The sequence below is a fragment of the Jaculus jaculus genome, chromosome 5, assembly GCF_020740685.1.
Source record: "Jaculus jaculus isolate mJacJac1 chromosome 5, mJacJac1.mat.Y.cur, whole genome shotgun sequence".
Taxonomy (NCBI): domain Eukaryota; kingdom Metazoa; phylum Chordata; class Mammalia; order Rodentia; family Dipodidae; genus Jaculus; species Jaculus jaculus.
The window spans coordinates 44199014-44205228 of NC_059106.1; positions in this window are offsets into that span (position 1 = coordinate 44199014).

The following is a 6215-nucleotide window of genomic DNA, read 5'->3' on the forward strand; positions in this document are numbered from 1 at the left end:
TAGAGGAAGTTAAGAAGCTGCTTCCTCCTACATCCTTTTCTCTACATATAGCTAAGGCATTGAAGGTGGCTCATTCCCATAATTCCAGATGCTGAGGCAGGAGGATAGCCACAAGTTCCAGGCCAGCTGGGGCTACAGGGGTTAGAGGGCATGCAGCAGCTGCCCTGGGTGCACTAGAGGGAGCGAAGAAATAGCCCGACATCTGCTCCCCACCCCACTGGAAGTCCTTGTCAGGCATGCCAGCTACCGCTATATTCTCAGGGCATAGGGTGCCGACCCACGTATCAAATGCCGCTGATGTAGAATGTGATGTGTCCGGTGGCATTTGATAACATGTTGGAGGAAAGAACCAGCTTGTAGTCCCTGCCCCTTGAGGATCTCACGTCCCGCTGGGCTGTGCACCTGCACAGAGTGAGCCAGAGAGAAGTGAAGCCCATTGTGGGTTTCAGCCTTGGCCTCTGTGGGGGAAGAAGGCCAACTTTCACCTTGGCAGGAAGGAAGGTCTGGCTGAGAGCAGGTCACGGTGGGTGAGGACATGGGACGCGGCAGGTTTCCGTTTAAGGAGGCAGCAATGCCCAGGAGGGAGCAGCTGGGCAGCCATGGGAAAACGACAGGCCAACAGTAGGCACAAATGCCTGCAAAGCTGAGGAGGGGGAGGTACAGACCAGGGCCCCACCGCCCAATGTCTCCCAAAGGGGACACAGCTCTGGCCTAGTCTGTCGCTGGCACCGTGAAAGCCAAGGAATAAGAAGTTTGGGGGAAATATGAACAGTTTCAGCAGGGGCTGGGGAGATGGCTCAGTGGTTGAAGGCACTTGCTTGCGAAGCCTGGTGGCCATATAAAGCTAGATGCACAAAGTGGTGCATGCATCCGGAACTTTATACAGTGGCCAGAGGCCCTGGCACAGCCATTCATATTCATCCTCTCTCTCTCCCTCTCTGCTTGCAAATGAATAAAATATGATAAAAGTAGTTTCAAACAGGGCATGGTGGCACATGCCTTTAATCCCAGCATTCGGGAGACGGTAGGAGGATCTGTCTGTGAGTCTGAGGCCAGCCTGAGACTGCTTAGTGAATTCCAGGTCAGCCTGGGCTAGAGTGAGATCCTGCCTCAAACAACCAAAAGAAGAAAAAAGGAAGTTTCAGCAAAACAAGCTTTGCTGCCCAGCACCCAAGCACAAGGCTACACCATGCCCCATCATCCCTAGTGGCAAGAGGCAAGTGAATGTGTCTGCTCAGGCAGAAATCACCCCAAACTAACCCCGCTAAGCATTGGGATGTACAGCCACACATAGCCGCAAGGGGCACCCAGAAGTGAGGCTGCCCATTTTAAATTTATTTTTTGTTGTTGTTTATTTTTATTGATTTATTTGAGAGCAACAGACAGAGGCAGAGAGAGAGAATGGGCACGCCAGGGCCTCCAGCCACTGCAAAAGAACTCCAGATGTGTGCACCACCTTACACATCTGGCTAACATGGGTCCTGGGGATTGAGCCTTGAACAGGGGTCCTTAGGCTTCACAGGCAAGCGCTTAACCACTAAGCCATCTCTCTGAGGCTGCCCATTCTAGAAATGGACTTGGGCTAGGCAGAGCCAGCTACCCAGGACCTGGGCCTGAAAGTCTGGTGCCTGGATGGTATCCACCAGGAAGCAGAGAGGCCCCGGACTCTGCTGGTTGGGGGACTAGATGTCTCTCACCACCGTGGTCAGGCCTCCCAAGTCCTCCTGCCCTCCATACTTGAGGTCTCAATTGTGATGTTGCCACCCTGGCATCAAACTGTGAAGCTGGAGCTGTCCAAATTCCAGGCCTAGGAAAAAGCGTGGATCCTGAAGTTACTGGAATTCTGAGTCTTTTGGCCTCTCAGCCTGCCGAGAGCACAAATAGCTAAATTTCAGGGCAAGGGTGCCTCTCCTATGTGCTTCAGCTGGGTGGCATCCTCTCCCTGGCTATGACAGAGTCTAGGGCCCCTGCCTCTCCTGGTGGGATGGCCCAGGTCCTCAGCAGCTGCTCTGCATTTCTGTCTTATTACCAGCCTCTAAGTGCTGAGATGGAGAGACAAACAGTACCCTGCCCTGCCCCCACCCACTGTGCACTCACAGGGGGAAATTAATGCACGCCTTTAATCCCAGCACTCAGGAGGCAGAGGTAGGAGGATCGCCATGAGTTCGAGGCCGCCCTGAGACTACAGAGTGAATTCCAGGTCAGCCTGAGCTAGAGCGAGACTCTACCTAAAAAAAAAAAAAAAATCAAAGTCTAAGAAAGGATCAAGGAGCCCTGACCCTGCCATGGTCTGTTTGCTCATCTATCCTCGGGCAATTGTCCTACCCTTCAGTTGTGAGTAGCTAAGATGCAAGACACAGAGGACAGGTCTAAAAAGAAAGCCCCTCAGCCTGGCGTGGTGGCGCACGCCTTTAATCCCAGCACTCGGGAGGCAGAGGTAGGAGGACCGCCATGAGTTCGAGGCTACCCTGAAACTGCATAGTGAATTCCAGGTCAGTCTGGGCTACAGCGAGACCCTACCTCAAAAAAAGTAAAAATAAAGCCCTCCCAATAGGGTTCTTGCTGGACTATCCCCTCATAATGCACCGCACCCCCATAATCATGTTGTGGCTACCTCCTCCCGCCACCCAGACCACTTTCCTGTATGGCTGTGGTAAGGGGGCTGACACCCTCGCCTGGGGAGTTTCTGCAGCCCTGCTCTGGCTTCCACTTCCTGTTTATCTCTCTAACCAAGCTCGCCCCTAGTTCTTTCATCAGGGGACTGCAGGGAGAAGGCAAAGGGTTGAGGAGAGACCCTGGGAGTCAGAGGAACCCAGACCATGAGGCTGGCTCTAGGCTCAGACCTGTGGTTCAGCAGACAACGCCAGAAGACTGAAGGGCTGTCCCACGGAAGGAGTGGAGAGGGTCTCTTTTCCCGTCCTCTCACTGGGACAGCGATTCTCCTTGGCTTGAGAAGTTTGCTGGAGACGCAGGGGACGGAGGGACCATGGTGGAAAGTGAGTCCAGCCTCCCTGCCTCCCTTGAGGTGAAACTGTCAGCAATAAGCATTGGGAGCTAGGGAGATGGTTTGGTCAGTAGAATGCTTGTCTTGTCAACATGAGGATCTGACTTTGATCCCCCCCAGCACCCATGCAAAAGTCAGGTGTGGCATGGGCCTGTCATCCCAGGACTGGGGAAGCAGGGACAGGAGGATCCTTGGGGTATACTGGCTAGCTAGTTTAGCCAAATCATTGAGCTCCAAGTTCACTATCTCAAAAAATAAAGTGAGCTGGGCGTGGTGGCACACGCCTTTATTTTTTTTATTTTATTTTTTTTTATTTATTTGAGAGCGACAGACACAGAGAGAAAGGCAGATAGAGGGAGAGAGAGAGAATGGGCGCGCCAGGGCTTCCAGCCTCTGCAAACGAACTCCAGACGCGTGCGCCCCCTTGTGCATCTGGCTAACGTGGGACCTGGGGAACCGAGCCTCGAATCGGGGTCCTTAGGTTTCACAGGCAAGCGCTTAACCGCTAAGCCATCTCTCCAGCCCAGCACACGCCTTTAATCCTGGCACTGGGGAGGCAGAGGTAGGAAGAGTGCTGACAGCTCAAGGCTGCCCTGAGACTACGTAGTGAATTCCAGCTAGAGTGAGACCGTATCTCGAAAACCCAAAAGAATGAAAAAATAATAAAGTGGTTGGGAAGATGGCTCGGTGGTTAAAAATGATTGCTTGCAAAGTCTATGGGCCTGGGTTCAATTTCCCAGCCACCATATGAGCCTTATGCAAAAAGTGGTACAAGCATCTGGTGTTCATTTGCAGCAGTAAGAAGCCCTGGTGCACATAGGCATGCACAAACACGTACATGCAAATAGATAAACTTAAAAAAAAAAAAAAGCCTGGCATGGTGGCACACGCTTTTAATACGTGAATTTGGAAGGCTGAGGTAGGAGGATCTGAGAGTTTGAGGTCATCCTGGGTATACAGACTGAGTGCCAGGTCAGCCTGGGCTAGAGTGAGAGACCCTACCTCAAAAACAATTTTAAAAGGTTGTGGGGGGGGGGTGGCTGGAGAGATGGTTAAGCAATTAAGGCATTTGCCTGCCAAGCCAAAGTATCCAGGTTAGATTCCCCAGGATACACGTAAACCAGATGCACACAGTGGCACATGTACCTAGCATTCTCTTGTAGTAACTAGGCTCTCTGTCTCTTTCTCTCTCCACTGCAAATAATAAAAATATTTGAAACAAAAATAAAATAAAAATTCAATGCTTATTCACAGGCTTAGTTGGAGCAAAGTCTGTATCGATATAATTAGCTGTGGTGGAATAGAAAAGAGGGCAGTTTGGACAAAGACATTGGCAGAAACCAAAGGGCAGGAATGCAATGGGGCCTCAAGAAGATACTGAAAGCAGCAGCTGGGAGGTAAAATGGAATCTCCAGTCTTCCCTGCCCCTCTTCCTCTCTGTGAATCTGCTTCATGGTTCTCTTTCATTGCTCTCCTGTATACCCGCTTCCCTAACTTCTTCAGCCCTCTTCATGGGCATGAGAGGTCCCAAAGCTCCTTGCTTCCATGTCCCCCTCCTCCCCCGCTCTAGGTTCCTAAACTGCCTTGATTCTAATCATGTTCCCAGGAGAATCACTGATTGGCTCACCTTGGTCAAGTGATCGCCTTGGGCCATATCAATTTAGACTGGATCAGGGGCGTGCTAGGCAAGCGCGTCTGACTGAAGACTGGTATAACTGTGTGGATGCACGGAACAGTGCCCCTGGAGTGCCCGCCTACGTGGTGGTGGTGGGGTTCCTGCCATCCTGCAGGTGCCTGAATTGGAGCACTTACTGGCTGAGGCCTGCCTTCTGTGGACAGTCAGACAGTCCTGTTGCTGTCTCCACTCCCAAAGGAGTCCTCTGGGTTCTCATGCCTGTACATGGTGGCTTTGTGACCAAGAGGAGGCAGGCCAGGGAGCACAGGCTGAGAGTCGGTTCAACCAGGGTTCTGGTATGGGCAGCGCCGAGAGAGTTTGCTGACTTGGGCAGAGGAATTCTCTCACTATGTAGTCTCAGGCTTGCCTTGAACTCAGAGCAATCCTCTTACCTCAGCCTCCCAAGTGCTGAGATTAAAGGCATGTGCCACCACACCCAGCTCTTTTTCCTTATTCTTTTTTTTCTTTTGGTTTTTCAAGGTAGGGTCTCACTCTAGCCAAGGCTGACCTGGAATTCACTATGTAGTCTCAGGGTGGTCTCGAATTCATGGCGATCCTCCTACCTCTGCCTCCCAAGTGCTAGGATTAAAGGCGTGTGCCATCACACTCAGCTTTTTTTTTTTTTTTTTTTTTTTTTTTTAAGGTAAGGTCTCACCCTAGTCCATGCTGACCTGGAACTAGCTCTGTAGCCCCAGGCTGGTCTCAAACTCCTGCCTCAGCCTTCTGAGTGCTGAGAGTAAAACATGCACCACCATGGCCTGCAGAATTAAGGCTTTTCTTCTCTTTCTCTTTCTTTTTCTTTTTTTCCTCTTCTGTCATCCTTCCTCCTCCTGTCTCCCATCCCCCTTCTCTTTTTCTGTCTTTCTCCCTCCCTCCTCTCTTCCTGGAAGTCTCATGTAGCTCAGGCTGACCTCAAACTTGCCTCCTACCTCCACCTCCAGAGTGCTGTGGCTACAAGCATGCCCTGCCACACGTAACCAATGTTTACATACATTTATCGGATTGATTGATTGATTGATTGGCATACTTCTTATTGACCCACCCCTACTGTACTTTCTGGAAGGAAATCATACTAGTTAGTGTACTTTTTGGAAGGAAGTCAGTGGGTACGGCCCACACATCGGGGATTAGGCTTCACCTCTTGGAAGTAATGCGTCAACATAAATTACTTGAAATTCTGCCCAAGAAGGTGTATACCATGATTTAATACCAGCACTGGGGTGGCAGAGGTAGGAGGATCACTGTGAATTTGAGACCAGCCTAGGACTAGAGAGTTCCAGGACAGCCTGGGCTAGAGTGAGACTCTACATCGAAAAACAAAACAAATAATAATAAAATAAAAAGGCAAAGAGGGCTGGAGAGATGGCTCAGCAGTTAAGGCACTTGTCTGCAAAGCCAAAAACCCAGGTTCAATTCCCCAAGACCCCCATAAACCAGTTGTACAAGGGGGAATGTACATCTGGAGTTCATTTGCAGTGGCTGGAGTGCCCATTCTCTCTCTCTCTCAAATAAATATATAAAAATAAAAAATATTTT